The sequence below is a fragment of the Triticum dicoccoides genome, chromosome 1B (genome assembly GCF_002162155.2).
Source record: "Triticum dicoccoides isolate Atlit2015 ecotype Zavitan chromosome 1B, WEW_v2.0, whole genome shotgun sequence".
Classification (NCBI taxonomy): Eukaryota; Viridiplantae; Streptophyta; class Magnoliopsida; order Poales; family Poaceae; genus Triticum; species Triticum dicoccoides.
In genome coordinates, this window is record NC_041381.1 from 8,004,453 (window position 1) to 8,021,328 (window position 16,876).

Below are 16,876 nucleotides of genomic sequence, written 5' to 3' on the forward strand. Positions count from 1 at the left end.
CTGTATGCTATTTTCGTCATTTTGGTTCCTTCGACATTGTTAACGGTTTTCGTTATTTATTGCTACCTCTTGAGCACTGCATTTGTTTTCTCTTGAAGAGGAAAGGGTGATGCAGCAAAGTAGCTTAAGTATTTCCCTTAGTTTTGAGAACCAAGGTATCAATCCAGTTGGAGAAGATCGAGGAGAACTTTTTATTGAGATTCAAAGAGAGAGAACAAGCCATCTAGCTAATAACTATGGACCCGAAGGTCTGTGGTAAACTATTCACACTTCATCGGAGAGTCTATGGTGTTGATGTAGAAGCCCTCCGTGATCGATTCCTCCTCCGGCGGAGCGCCGGAAAAGGCCCCAAGATGGGATCTCACGGGTATAGAAGGTTGCGGCGGTGGAAATAGGGTTTCTTGGTCCTCCTGGATGTTTTCAGGGTATATGGGTATATATAGGCGAAAGAAGTCGGTCAGGGGAGCCACGAGGGGCCCACGAGGGTGGGGGCGCGCCTGCCCCCCCTGGGCGCGCCCTCCTACCTCGTGGCCGCTTCGTTTGTTCCTTGACGTCCACTTCAAGTCTCCTGGATTGCGTTTGTTCCGAAAATAACTCTCCCGAAGGTTTCTTTCCGTTTGGACTCCATTTGATATTCCTTTTCTGCGAAACACTGAAATAGGCAAAAAAACAACAATTTGGGCTGGGCCTCCGGTTAATAGGTTAGTCCCAAAAATAATATAAAAGTATATAGTAAAGCCCATTAAACATCCAAAACATATAATATAATAGCATGGAACAATGAAAAATTATAGATACGTTGGAGACGTATCAAGCATCCCCAAGCTTAATTCCTCCTCGTCCTCGAGTAGGTAAATGATAAAAACTGAATTTTTGATGTGGAATGCTGATATGTCTTCGTCGTATCTATAATTTTTGATTGTTCCATGCCAATATTATCGAACTTTCATATACTTCTGGCAACTTTTTATACTATTTTTTGGGACTAACATATTGATCCAGTGCCCAATGCCAGTTCCTGTCTGTTGCATGTTTTTTGTTTCGCAGAAACCCAATATCAAACGGAGTCCAAATGGGATAAAAACGGCCGGAGATTTTTTTTGGAATATTTATGATTTTTGGGAAGTGAAATCAACGCGAAACGGTGTTAGGGGTGGCCACGAGACAGGGGGCACACCCTCCTCCCTGGGTGCGGCCTGGGCTCTCGTGGGCCACCCGTAAGGCGGTTGACGCTTTCCTTTTGGTGAAAGAAAGCTAATTTTATGAGGAAGATCTGGGCGAAAGATTCACCCCAATCGGAGTTACGGATCTCCGGATATTTAAGAAACGGTGAAGGGGTAGAATCTGAGAACGCAGAAACAGAAAGATAGATCCAATCTCGGAGGGGCTCTCGCCCCTCCCATGCCATGGGAGCCAAGGACCAGAGGGGAAACCCTTCTCCCATCTAGGGAGGAGGTCAAGGAAGAAGAAGAAGAAGAAGGGGGGCTCTCTCCCCCTTGCTTCCGGTGGCGCCGGAACGCCGCCGGGGGCCATCATCATCACCGCGATCTTCACCAACATCTCCATCATCTTCACTAACGTCTCCATCACCTTCCCCCATATATATCCAGCAGTCCACTCTCCTGCAACCCGCTGTACCCTCTACTTGAACATGGTGCTTTATGCTTCATATTATTTTCCAATGATGTGTTGCCATCCTATGATGTCTGAGTAGATTTCTATTGTCCTATCGGTGATTGATGAATTGCTATGATTGGTTTGAGTTGCATGTTTTATTATTTGTGCTTTCCTATGGTGCCCTCCGTGTCGCGCAAGCGTGAGGGATTCCTGCTGTAGGGTTTGCAATATGTTTATGATTTACTTATGGTGGGTTGCGTGAGTGACTGAAACACAAACCCAAGTAAGTAGGTTGTTTGCATATGGGATAAAAGGGGACTTGATGCTTTAATGCTATGGTTGGGTTTTACCTTAATGAATCTTTAGTAGTTGCGGATGCTTGCTAGAGTTCCAATCATAAGTGCATAGAATTCCAAGTAAGGGATGATATGTTAGCTTATGCCTCTCCCTCAAATAGAATTGCAATAGTGATTACTGGTCTAGTAACGTAGTCAGTTGCTTAGGGACAATTTCACAACTTCTATCACCACTTTTCCACACTCACTATATTTACTTTATTGCATCTTTATCTAAACAGCCCCTAGTTTATATTTACGTGTTCTTTATTATCTTGCAAACCTATCCTATCACACCTGCAAAGTACTTCTAGTTTCATACTTGTTCTAGGTAAAGCGAACGTCAAGCGTGCGTAGAGTCATATCAGTGGCCGATAGGACTTGAGAGAGTATTTGTTCTACCTTTAGCTCCTCGTTGGGTTCGACACTCTTACTTATCAAAAGAGGCTACAACTATCCCGTATACTTGCGGGTTATCAATTGCTACCTAGCATATTTCTCAATGTAATTTTCTTTATTGTGGCATGAATGTTCAGATCCATAAGATTCAAGACAAAAGTTCATATTGATATGAAAACAATAATACTTCAAGCATACTAACAAAGCAATCATGTCTTCTCAAAATAACATGGCTAAAGAAAACTATCCCTACAAAATCATATAGTTTGGCTATGCTCTATCTTCATCACACAAAATATTTAAATCATGCACAACCCTGATGACAAGCCAAGAAATTATTTCATACTTTGATGTTCTCAAACCTTTTCAATTTCCACGCAATACATGAGCGTGAGCCATGGACATAGCACTATATGTGGAATAGAATGGTGGTTATGGAGAAGACAAAAAAAAAGGAGAAGATAGTCTCACATCAACTAGGCATATGAATGGGCTATGGAGATGCCCATCAATAGATATCAATGTGAGTGAGTACGGATTGCCATGCAACGGATGCATTAGAGCTATAAGTGTATGAAAGCTCATCAAAAGAAACTAAGTGGGTGTGCATCCAACTTGCTTGCTCACGAAGACCTAGGGCATTTTGAGGAAGCCCATCATTGGAATATACAAGGCAAGTTCTACAATGTAAAATTTCCACTAATACATGAAAGTGACAACATAGGAGACTCTCTATCATGAAGATCATGGTGCTACTTTGAAGCACAAGTGTGGTAAAAGGATAGTAACATTTTCCCTTCTCTCTTTTTCTCTCATCATTTTTTTTCTCTTTTTTATTTTTATTTATTTATTTTGGTGGGCTTCTTTGGCCTCCTTTCTTTATTTGGGCTTCTTTGGCCTCTTTTGTTTTTCATAAAGCCCATAGTCTCATCCCGACTTGTGGCAGAATCATAGTCTCCATCATCCTTTCCTCACATGGGACAATGCTCTAATAATGAAGATCATCACACTTTTATTTACTTTCAACTCAAAAATTACAACTCAATACTTAGAACAAAATATGACTCGATGTGAATGGCTCTGGCGGTGTACTGGGATGCAATGAATCGAGAGCGACATGTATGAAAGAATTATAAAGGTGGCTTTGCCACAAATACGATGTCAACTACATGATCATGCAAATGCAATATGACATTGATGGAGCGTGTCATAATAGACGGAACGGTGGAAAGTTGCATGGAAATATACCTCGAGATGGCTATGGAAATGCCATAATAGGGAGGTATGGTGGCTGTTTTGAGAAAGGTATATGGTGGGTGTATGGTACCTACGAAAGTTGCACGGCACAAGAGAGGCTAGCAATGGTGGAAGGGTGAGAGTGCGTATAATCCATGGACTCAACATTAGTCATAAAGAACTCATATACTTATTGCAAAAATCTATTAGTCATTGAAATGAAGTACTACGCGCATGCTCCTAGGGGGATAGATTGGTAGGAAAAGACCATCGCTCATTCCCGACTGCCACTCATAAGGAAGAAAATCAAAAAATAAATCATGCTCCAACTTCATCACATAATGGTTCACCATACGTGCATGCTACGGGAATCACAAACTTTAACACAAGTATCTCTCTAATTCACAACTACTCCACTAGCATGACTCTAATATCACCATCTTCATATCTCAAAACAATCATAAGGAATCAAACTTCTCATAGTATTCAATGCACTTTATATGAAAGTATTTATTATACCCATCTTGAATGCCTATGATATTAGGACTAATTTTATAGCCAAAGCAAATTACCATGTTGTTCTATAGACTCTCAAAATAATAAAAGTGAAGCATGAGAGATCAATAACTTCTATAAAATAAAACCACCGCCGTGCTCTAAAAAGATATAAGTGAAGCACTAGAGCAAAATTATCTAGCTCAAAAGATATAAGTGAAGCACATAGAGTATTCTAATAAATTCTGATTCATGTGTGTCTCTCCCAAAAGTTGTGTACAGAAAGGATGATTGTGGTAAAATAAAAAGCAAAGACTCAAATCATACAAGACGCTCCAAGGAAAACACATATCATGTGGTGAATAAAAATATAGCATCAAGTAAAGTTACTGATAGAAGAAGACAAAAGAGGGGATGCCTTCCGGGGCATCCCCAAGCTTAGGCTTTTGGTTGTCCTTGAATTTTACCTTGGGGTGCCTTGGGCATCCCCAAGCTTAGGCTCTTGCCACTCCTTATTCCATAATCCATCAAATCTTTACCGAAAACTTGAAAACTTCACAACACAAAACTCAACAGAAAATCTCATGAGCTCCGTTAGCAAACTAGAACAAATTACCACTTTAAGGTACTGTAATGAACTCATTATTTATTTATATTGGTGTTAAATCTACTGTATTCCAACTTCTCTATGGTTCATACCCCCCGATACTAGCCATAGATTCATCAAAATAAGCAAACAACACACGAAAAAACAGAATTTGTCAAAAACAGAATAGTCTGTAGTAATTTGTAACTTTCGAATACTTCTGGAACCCTAATAATCCTACCAAAATAGTCTGGAAGTCCTAGGAAATTTGTCTATTAATGTTCTTCAAAAAGGATCAACTGAAAAGCACGTTTCTGTGATTTATTAAAATTATTCTCGTGCATGCAAAAGTTTCTGTTTTTCAGCAAGATCAATTAACTATCACCCAAGATGATCCTATAGGTTCTACTTGGCATAAACACTAATTAAAACATAAAATCACATCTTACCAGAGGCTAGATGAATTATTTATTACTAAACAGGAACAAAAATAAAATTGGGTTGCTCCCAACAAGCGCTAACGTTTAACGCCCCTAGCCAGGCCTAAAAGCGAGAATAGATCTAAGTATTGCCATAATGATAAGGTAAATTACGAAAAATCATCTCATATTCCCTACGTTCAGCAGCAAGTTTTCTTTGTGGCAAATAAAAGTAATCAAAAGTGCTAAATTTAATGGGACAGAAGTCCCCAAGATCAAGCTCGGGAGGTATGGGTTCCTCCTTTGGCCCCTCATATTGCACAACCAATTCATCATTATAAGAATTCTTTTGGCAAAAAGTCACGAGCCTTTTCTCAAGAGAAAATCCTAACCCACTGTTTTGAATAGCAAAATCATCATTAAGTTTGGAGATTCTATCAACTAGAACACCGGTAGGAACCTCTTTTCTAACGTTTTCATTATAAGCAACATGATCCAAAGATCGTAAACGCATTATGTCTTCTTGATTAAAAAGGATTGCCTCTATGGGAGGACGACCATCGTCCACCCTATAGTGCGCAAAAATTTCTTTGGCTTCTTTTATTATAAATCTGAACTCTTGTGCCAAAAAGATAGTAGCTGCACGCTTAACAGAAGAATGCTCAACATTGAAAAATTCTAGGAAAATCCTTTGTATGCAAGGATGCATATGCATAAACTGTCTTTCAAGTTCAACTATAAGCAAGGATACAATATCCAAAAGACTACTAGTTCTATGAAGAATAGATACACCTATAGCGGGCAAAGCACCGACACAAGTAAAAAAATCTTGAATAACCCCTTTTCCAATAATATTACCACTACCGATTCGAAACTTTTTAGTATGTTAGACGGTGGGTTCTTCAACAGGATCATCAGAAGCATCAATGTTTCCCACGTTATTACTATTGTCCTTATCAACGATAACATTCCCAGTTTCAGACATAGTGGCAGCAAATACAAGAAGCAAGCGAAAAAGAGGCGAACGGGAAAAAGAGGGCGAATAAAACGGCAAGGGTGAAGTGGGGGAGAGGAAAACGAGAGGCAAATGAAAAATAATGTAATGCGAGGGATAAGAGTTTGTGATGAGTAGTTGGTATGTCTGGACTTGTGTGTAGACCTCCCCGGCAACGGCGCCAGAAATCCTTCTTGCTACCTCTTGAGCACTACGTTGGTTTTTCCTTCAAGAGGAAAGGGTGATGCAGCAACGTAGCGTAAATATTTCCCTCAGTTTTGAGAACCAAGGTATCAATCCAGTAGGAGGCTACACGCAAATCCCTCGTACCTACATAAACAAATATGAACCTTTCAACCAACGCGATAAAAGGGTTGTCAATTCCTTCATGACCACTTGCAAAAGTGAGATCTGATAGAGATAATAAGATAAATATTTTTGGTATTTTTATGATATATATTGGAAAGTAAAGATTGCAAAATAAAATAGATCGGAAACTTATATGATGGAAAATAGACCCGGGGGCCAATAGGTTTCACTAGTGGCTTCTCTCAAGATAGCATAAGTATTACGGTGGGTGAACAAATTACTGTCGAGCAATTGATAGAAAAGTGCATAGTTATGAGAACATCTAGGCATGATCATGTATATAGGCATCACGTCCGCGAAAAGTAGATCGAAACGATTCTGCATCTACTACTATTACTCCACACATCGACCGCTATCCAACATGCATCTAGAATATTAAGTTCATAAGAACAGAGTAACACATTAAGCAAGATGACATAATGTAGAGGGATAAACTCAAGCAATATGATATAAACCCCATCTTTTTATCCTCGATGGCAACAATACAATACGTGCCTTGCTGCCCCTGCTGTCACTAGGAAAGGGCACCGCAAGATTGAACCCAAAGCTAAGCACTTCTCCCATTGCAAGAAAGATCAATCTAGTAGGCCAAACCAAACTGATAATTCGAAGAGACTTGCAAAGATAACCAATCATACATAAAAGAATTCAGAGAAGATTCAAATATTGTTCATCGATAATCTTGATCATAAACACACAATACATCGGATCTCGACAAACACACCGCAAAAAGAATTACATCGAATAGATCTCCAAGAAGATTGAGGAGAACTTTGTATTGAGATTTAAAGAGAGAGAAGAAACCATCTAGCTAATAACTATGGACCTGAAGGTATGTGGCAAACTACTCACACTTCATCAGAGAGGCTATGGTGTTGATGTAGAAGAACTCCATGATCGATTCCCCCTCTGGCGGAGCGCCGGAGAAGGCGCCAAGATGGGATCTCATGGGTATAGAAGGTTGCGGCAGTGGAAATAGGGTTTCGTGGTGCTCGTGGATGTTTTCAGGGTATATATGTATATATAGGTGAAAGAAGTTGGTTACGGGAGCCATGAGGGGCCCACGAGGGTGGGGGGCGCGCCTGCCCCCTGGGCGCGCCCTCCTACCTCGTGGCCGCCTCGTTTGTTCCAAAAATAATCTCCCGATGATTTCATTCTGTTTGGCCTCCGTTTGATATTCCTTTTCTGCGAAACACTGAAATAGGCAAAAAAAAACAGCAATTTAGGCTGGGCCTCCGGTTAACAGGTTAGTCCCAAAAATAATATAAAAGTATATAATAAAGCCCATTAAACATCCAAAACAGATAATATAATAGCATGGAACAATAAAAAATTATAGATACGTTGAAGATGCATCAGTTATATCAACAAAATAGCCAGGGATGTTGTCCAGCTGATGCTTGGTATCGACTCGAAGTTCATCATCCACCGTATTGAGGTTATCTACGTGGACTCTGTAGTCACTTTATATTTTCTATAAAAACATGAATTTCATGCTAGGTTATTCCCCAAAAGGCACTAGAAAGGCACTGAATAACTTTACATTCCTACCCTTTCATCGCCCGTGTCATATGCTCGCCGTCAGCAAACATCACAAAACAGAACCTGTCTATTTCATCAAAGTCACACAACCCACTAACTACAATCAAACTGAAGACTTCATTTTCCTTTACCTTGTTGTACATTTGCATCCAGGTCAAACTTCCCATTTGTACCTGCGAGTAAACCATTCTTGTATGCAGAAACAATTGAGCACGTTTTGGACAGTCCTTGGTAGAAAAGATACATACTGATAATTGCCATCTCAAGTTTAGTGTTGTCGACTTCAAGTCCCTGGTCCCTGCTGCTCTGAACTGAGACATATTTGACCCACTGTTGGCTGCACACTAACTTTTGGACAGAATGTTGACATGTTGTGCTTACTTTATATCACGAGGTATGATTACTTTATAACATGTTATATGTCACCGTAAATGGTCCCAAAAAGACAGGATAACTTCAGTTATGTTTCGTGATTGCCAATGTGGCCATAGGACAGCACCATGCCAAGCTCAAGAAGGATTGCATTTTATGTGTTTTGTGCCATCACATATTGCTCCATCGTCACGTATGTATAACAGTATAAGTGAGGAATCACTAGACCTCTCCTAGGCGCATGCTCATCCATTTCATATTCTTCTAAATTTAAGAGTCGCCATTTAAATTGCCACATGTTGTTTTGGAATAATAATAGTGGAGCAATAGAGGGAATTGTTCTCTATACTGTTGTACATCCTGTTGTTAGCATGTCTGTGATTGCGCTAGCTGAGTTGAATTGGTATATAGTTTTCTGATAAAAAAATTACGGGGCATTGCTAGCTCTCATATTGTCTGTCATCTGGGGATTTTCTTCATATCATATCATCTCATCCTCTGTTAAGTTTGCATTAGGCATGAAGAAAAAGAAGATTGCATGCCATCCTTTTGTTCGATGTCAATCTCGTGAACCCTCCTTGATACAATCCTCCATCATAAGGACAAGAACTTCATACTCCTGCCCTACAGCCCTCTGTAAGTCCGTTTACTTAGTATATTGTGGTAATTTTTCTTTTTTATGCACCTAGCTCTGCGTGTTTACATTCATCTATTCCTTTTTACGCGACATCATTGTGACCGTTCTTGCTTGGTCCAAGGTATTTTGCTTTGATTCCTAGAGGACAATAAAGTGTGACCACCATTTCAAGTACCCTTCCCGACAACAGCCGAAAGAAGTTGTCACTGTCACATGTGGGTACTGCGTCTAAACAAATAGAAGAATAGACACCGCATATAGAGTATTTTACAAGCAACCCGTAAAACAAATTATAGTTATGCAGGGTTAGAAATCGATAAGAGAACAAACAGAGAAATATTGAGAACACGGCATACTAATTTTTACGTGGAAAACCCTCGCGGGAAAAACCACGGGCATATGACTGTGCTTTGACTATAGCAGGAGAGTGTCTACAAATACAGACTTACAATCGGTAATCAACTCATCCTACTGAATGAGTGTTTGGTATGCCTCGCGCATGGTTGGCCTTGCTTGTGGAGAAGATTCCAAGCAAGAGAAGGCCAGCTTGATGAGCAGAGCTAAGCTATTCTCTTCTGTTGTTGTTGGTGTTATCGGCCGTCGGTCCAGAATATTTTTCACTAGTATAGCTTGTTCCTTCCTTGGCAAACTACCGTCTAATAGATTCCTTGGATGCTTCCCCATCACTATCTCTAGCACAACCACACCAAAGCTATAGACGTCACATTTCTCTGTCACAACAGATGTGTATGATAGTTATGCACAAAATCAAAACATTAGAATTATGAACAAATGGACTGAGATGAATGCTTCTGATGTGAGAAGAAATTTTATGCTAGTACATACCAGGACCTATGTAGCCATACATCCCTGCTAGTGCACTCCAGTTCGATGAATCGGGCTTAAGAAATCTTGCCGTGCCGAAATCTGAGATGAAAGCCTTTAAGGTCGTATCAAGTAAGATGTTGTTGCTCGTTATATCTCGATGGATTATAGGTGGACTGCATTCGTGGTGCAAATAAGATATTGCTTGAGACACATCAGTTGCAAGAGCAATCCTCTTCTGCCAATCTAATTCCTTTGCTAGCTCCACATTTTCCAATGTCCTATGGAGGCTTCCCTGCTGAATGTAGTCGTAGACGAGAAACTTATATGCTGGATGGGAGCAGAATCCATACATTTTGACAATGCTTTGTTGTCGGATCTGTGATAAGATTTCCATTTCACTGCGAAATCTTCTTTCATCGTCCAACTCCTCTTCAGTCTGGTAAAGCTTCTTCACAACAACTAGCCATATCCTCCCGTTCCAATGATGTACTTATCATCGAAGTCTTCTGTTGCCCTTACAATATCGTCAAATGCTAATCTTCCATCAAAATTCCAAACAGAGAATAGGTCCCTTCCTTGAGCTGTAACACTTTCTTGTGGGTTTCTCTTGTTAGGGCCAAGCATTATTATGACAACAGTTGCAACAACAATACCAAAACCCACCACAAGAACAATTGGCAAAACCAAACCAACTATCTTCCATTTATGTTGAACAGCTACTGGAGAATAACAAGGTGGCAGGCTAGATACGTTACCACACAGACCTTTATTGGGAATAAACCAACTTGCTGAAGTATTTTGGAGTAGCCGTGTTGTTGTTACTGGTCCTTCCAAGTCTTTGTATGACACATCAAGTGTTGAAAGGCTCGCCATGCTTGTAAAGGAGGATGGAATGCTGCCACTGAACTGATTATGTGATAAATTCAGAAATTCTAGCATGTCCAACTTTCCAAGTTGCTGCGGCAACACAGCACTGAGATTATTGCTCCTCACATCTAACATGATCTGCATGCCTGCTAAATTTCCAATTGCACCTGGCAAACTCCCACTGAAGTTGTTGTTATTGATCTTCAAGGACAGTAATTGCATGCAGCCTCCTAGGTCCTCAGGTATTAATCCACTTAGTATGTTCCCAGATATATCAAGGTATCCTAGATTGCCTAGCTTTTTTATTTGTGTTGGTATGGATCCAGATAATTGGTTAGAAGATAAGTTTAGTCTGTATAGATTTGTTAAACTGCAGATTTCTAGTGGAATCTCACCATCGAGACGATTAGAATTGAGTTTTAATTCTTCTAGGTTGGATAATTTAGAAAGGATTGGAGGTATGGAACCTGTAATCATATTTTGTCCTAGACGTAGTACCATTAGTTTCGTACATGCACCTAGGTTTGGTGAGATCTGCCCATAGAGTCTATTTGATGTCAAGCGCATCTGTATGAGTTGTGGATACACACCAAAATGCTGAGATATATCTCCTGTTAGTTGGTTCCTCTCAAGGTCAATTTTAACCAAACTCGTACATGTCTTTAAACTAGGTGGAATGGGGCCATTGAACATATTAGAAAAGACATAAAGATATAGAAGTCTACCTCCTGAGCATATATTTGTGGGTAAAGGCCCTGAAAGTGAGTTGTTAGACAATGAAAGTTCAACAAGGCTGATGAGATCTGCAAATTCACGAGGAAGAGAACCAGATAATTTGTTATTGTAGATTTGCAGTTTCCTGAAGCTTTGCAACTTTCCAAAAGTTTTGGGTACTGGGCCCGAAATCTGGTTCTGAGACAAGTCTAAAGTCTCGAGGTTCATTAGATTGCCGATTTCTTGGGGGATGGAACCTGTTATCTTATTGTCAGAGAGGGATAGTAGTACTAGCTTGGTTCTGTTTCCTAAGCTGTCAGGAATAGAACCAGATATTTGGTTTTTGTCCAATTGTAAAAACTGGAGATGTGGCAAGATTCCCAATCCTAAAGGTATTGGGCCTGTCATTTGATTTTTAAAGAGAAAAAGTTCATTGAGCATAGTTACATTGGTTATGAAGATTGGAATTGGACCTGAAAAATCATTTGCACCAAGATGAAGAATTTGCAAATGAACTAGCCTGCCGAGTTCTTGGGGAACATGCCTTGAAAGTTTATTGGCATATAGGTACAAAGTATTTAGCTGGGTTAGATTTCCAAGGGTTTTTGGTATCGTACCACTTAATGTGCTGTTGCTTAGCTCTAGAAGTTGTAGGTTGACAAGCCGTCCAATCTCCTCCGGAATGGGACCTGATATCATTGTTTGGTGAATGGCAAGATCAGTTAACATTGTTAGGTTGCCCAAAGAGGCAGGGAGATGGCCTGTGAGTCTGTTAAATGCGAGACCAAGCACTCTGAGACTTTGCAGGGCACCAATCTCATAAGGAATTTTCCCTATGAGCTGGTTGTAGTGAAGGTAAAGTTCCGAAAGTGCTGACAGTGAGCTGATACTAGCTAGTAGTACACCATGAAGACTGTTGTTATGAAGGTCGATATATGTGAGGAATGGAAGAGCCAAGAAGTTGAGCTCACCAAGCTGGCCACGGATGCCAGCATCTGGCAGGGAGATGTCGGTGACCACCCAGGGCCTGCGGCGGCCATGGTGAACACCTGTGCACATGATGCCCGTCCAGTTGCACGGGCTGGTGTTTTCCCGCCAAGAGCTCATCTGCAGCGCTGGGCTCGCAAGTGTAGTTTTCCAGTGGAGGAGTGCCCTGTGTTGAGACCTCAGTGAGATCCCTCCATGGCGCGCCGCTTGTGCTTCTTCCAAGAGAAGAAGGCATGGCGTCAATGGTGTCAAGGAAGCTCCCATTTTGCTGCTTGGTGTTTGCATGTTGTGTTTGGTTGGGTATTTGATTCAGCACACACCGCAACTGTATTTATACTTAACTAGTGTTGTGAGGTCCTCTGTTCTCCACTGTCTTTGTCCATCTCTGCCAGCTGGATGCCTATTAGCTCTTGTTAGGACCCTAGCACACCCCTTTGGCAGCTGTTGCTAGGCAACCTGTTTTTCTTCTTCAGTGTTGGCAGCCTGTTTTTCTTTTTTCTTTTTTCTTTTTCTCATGCCCGTTGAAAAATGATACGGGGCAATTGAAGGCAGGGATAACTGGAACTTATTTACTGAATCGACTTGAGTTAACATCGTACCTTTCCCAATTCCGCTCTGTCTACAACTTATTTACTGAACCAACTTGAGTTAACATCGTAGTAGAGTTTTCATTTGATGGCATCTCCTGTATTTATCGTTTATTTGATCATGCAACCTGTATTCAGTTGTGATATGTCTTAAGCTATTCTCTAAAATGTCTCCCTATTTGCTTTTCAGCACGTATAGAGAACAAACAAAATTGGACTCGTTATTGGAATTGTTGGAAAAACTCTATGCTGGAGTTCTATCTATGGTAGAAATAAATGTATCAGCATTAAATTGTGGTCAATACAAATCCTGGACCGCAAGTCTTTGTCGGAAGTCATGCGTGTGAGAAAAAACGAGGCAGTGGCTGCCGCTTTTGTGGAATTCAAAGCCTGTACAACCAAGCAGCATCTTGACCACAAAAGCTGAAGCAAAAATCCAAGATCTAGTGGGTTACTGGCGCTTTTTGTACGCGTTGAGCATCTATGGCCAATGTTCTTTTTTACATACTGGACTTTGTTTGAAACTTCTGCTCAGCACCTAACGAAGTTCCATTTGCTTTGTTTCCAGTCACTGTGAATGCCTAAAGCTTGTCTCTCAACCAGTAGAATAACTTGCTCAGCTTGCTTTTGTCTGATTTGGTGCTTGCTTTTTTGTGCTTGTGCAGGAGGATGAATTGGGGCTGCATGCCTACAGTACAGTGGCGCGCGCACTAATTCGAACATGAATCTCGACGTAAATAGTAGACGTCTTCATTTCTGCATGGACAGATTTGGTGTATGTTTCCTCGTATACCACTACAATTTGTTGAAGGATGGAATGTCTCTTCGCAAATAGGGAGCTGTTGTTAGCTTTTCTGTGACGGCACTAGCCAAGTTGAATTTCAAAGAATTTTCGGGGTTGAATTGGTATCCACTTCTCGTATAGTCTTCATATCAGTATATATATACAGGTACTGAATTGGAGAAAGCAAGCACATATGGCAAGCTCGGCTGATCAACCTCCATTAGAAATAGGCACCTAACCCAGATGAAGGAAGTCATTACTAGAAAGCAAAGCACAAGCCTGCTGGTTTAGTTTCAGGCAGCACTGCAATGCAAATGCAAATGCCATACTGTAGCTCTAGGGTTAAGAGGTCCTCAGCAAACACATGCCGGTTGAGTGGAAGCTGTTGCTGGATGACTATTCTTCAGCGTCTGTCGCCATCTTAGCCCACTGGATGATTATTACCTATTGTTTCGATGATAGGATAGCATACCCCTTTTGCAGCTTTTGTGGAATTCAAAGCACGTACAGGTACGTACAGCCAAGCAGCATCTTCACCACACAAGTGGGTTATTGGCGCTTTCTGTAGTAATCAAAATCAACTCGCCCGTCGACCTGGGGTCATCTGTCAAACCGTCCCAATCAAAAATCTGAGAAGGCACTTAGCGATGGGATGATGGGGAGTGGTAATAGCTCAAGGACTTGTGACTGGAATCGTGGGATGCTGGAATTCCTTGGATAGTGGAAATGACGTACGGTCTCAATGTTGAATTGTGGTCAATGCAAATCCTGGACCGCAGGTCTTGCTGGAAGTCAGTGGCTGCAGCTTTTGTAGAATTCAAAGCTCAAGTGGGTTACTAGCGCTTTTTGTGGCGATCAAAAGGGTGTCAAATCGACTTGTCAACCTCCCACCATCCGTCGAACTGGCCAATCAAACATCTGAGGAGGCACTGAGCAAGGTAGAACAAGACTTGTTTTTGGAATAAAGGAGGTGCTCTCTGCCTTGCCTCTCTGTACGGTTGTTAGCATGTCAGTCACTCACTGCACTAGCTGAGTTGAATTTTGATGGATTTTTGAGGTTGAATTGGTATCCGCTTCTCTTATCAGTAATTCACTACATAAACGCATACTGGTGGTTGAGATGAGAGATGCACCATTTGGTGCTAGCTTACTGTGCTTGTGCAGGAAAGAAGGAAGGAAGGACGACAGCGGGTAAAAACATTACTATGACTAACCCGGATTACCATTGCTGGTGAGTTACCATTGCTTTCTGCATGTCTGCCGGCCCATGTACGTGTTTATTGCTGTGTAACATCCAATACGCCAATATTCCCAGTAACCAATAGTGTGCAAATTATTACTATTGCTTCCATATACTTTGGTAGCTCCAAGGGCGCGTGAGCTTGGTCACCTGTGTGTCTGCAAATGGAACTGGTTGCATCTAACACATCGTAGTCTCTTCGGTAGGCACGTACTCCCTTTGCTATTTGACACACTTTCTGCATCATGTCTTTTTGTCGATAAAGGGCACTTTTATTATCTCGAAATGTAGCATCAAGCGGATACAAAGCATTTTGACACTACTAGGGAAAAGCCTATACACAGAATCTTACCAGCAGCGCTCCTCAAAATACCACGCTACTGCTATTTCTATAGCAATAGCGCGTCCACTACAAACCGCGCTACTTCTATAATTGCAATGACCTCGCCCCCCCGCTAGTTATAGCAGTAGCGCTCTGTACAGAACAGCGCTACTGCTATAGAAGTTAGCAGCAGCGCGCTTCTAGGAAAACCACTACTGCTAAGATCAGCCCACAAGTTTAGTCCCACCTCGCTCCGTGAACAGGGTGTTTACCACCTTAAATTTGTTATTTCTGAAACTACCACAACCAGTTGGTCTTCACTGAACTCTATGTGTAAAATTTGTGGCCGCAATATGAGTCCTCTCCGGTTCCTACCGGAGGGGACTCATATTGACAATTCAAATTGTACACAAAAAGATCATTGATGACCAATGTATTTTTGCATTGATGTATTTTTTGTATAGTTACACTTAGCAATAGCGGTTTATATGCAAAGCGCTACTGCTATTCAGATTAGCTGTAGCGCGTTTTGGCAAACGCGCTACAACTATCCCTACCTTATCCCCACGCGCACGATCGACCCTCACTCACACTGATCTCACTCTCGCCCGCGTGCCGATAACCGTCGTCGTGCGTCGCCGCCGCCGCCGCCGCCTTCGTCCGTCCGCCGCCGAGGTACTCCCCTCCTTCCGTCCCTCCTCCATCCTCCTCCCTCCTCCCTCCGCCTGCGGCCGCCCCTCCCTCCTCCGCCGCCGCCCTCCTCCCTCCGCCTGCGGCCGCCCCTCCTCCATCCTCCGTCGGCAGCCCTCCTCCCACCGCCCCCACCCCTGCCACTAGTTAGTACTAGATTTAGTAGTAGTAGATGTTAATTTAGGGTTCATAGCTAGTACTAGATGTTGCTTAGTTAGTACTAGATTTTTAGTAGTAGTAGTGGTAGTTGAACTACTTTAGTTGTAGTAATAAACTAGTTGAACTAGTTGAATTAATAGAACTAATGCATTTTTAGTAAGATAATTAATATAACTAGTTGAACTACTTTATTTTTAGAAAGAACTAGTTTTTTCTATCTATAGTAAGTTTATATTTAGTAAGAATTAGTTGAATTAATAAAACTAGTTGAACATGTCATATTTGTTGTTATTTTTTAGTTTAAGCAATTATTCGGGATGTATTAGTGATAACTTATATGGTTTCAGGTGACCACCGTCGTCCCCGTCACCGACCCCCTCCGACATCCCCGCCGTCATCCCAGTCACCGACCCCCTCCGACATCAAGGTGAGACCAGCCAAATATCCTTATATATCTTGTGTTGTTGCTCAAATAGGATATGTGGTTGCCCAAGTGGCCGTTCATGTTCAGTTTACATCTCCGAGTGGCCTATGTTTTGCCGGAGTGTTGATTAATTTCCGTTCCGGCAAATTTCAGGCACTCGATATGTCCTTTTTTAACAAAGGTCATGCCGGATTTTTTCGTGAATTTTGGCATGACTTGTGCTAGAATATGTACAAGTTTAATCTTTGAATTATGATTGTAGGAAATGTCGTA

The 16,876-nt window shown here is 41.5% G+C and overlaps 1 pseudogene; it reads right to left on the minus strand.

Moving 5' to 3' along the window:
- Positions 1–9,389: 9,389 nt before the first annotated feature.
- LOC119298961 lies at positions 9,390–12,669 on the minus strand (annotated as a pseudogene).
- Between the last annotated feature and the right edge of the window lie 4,207 nt (positions 12,670–16,876).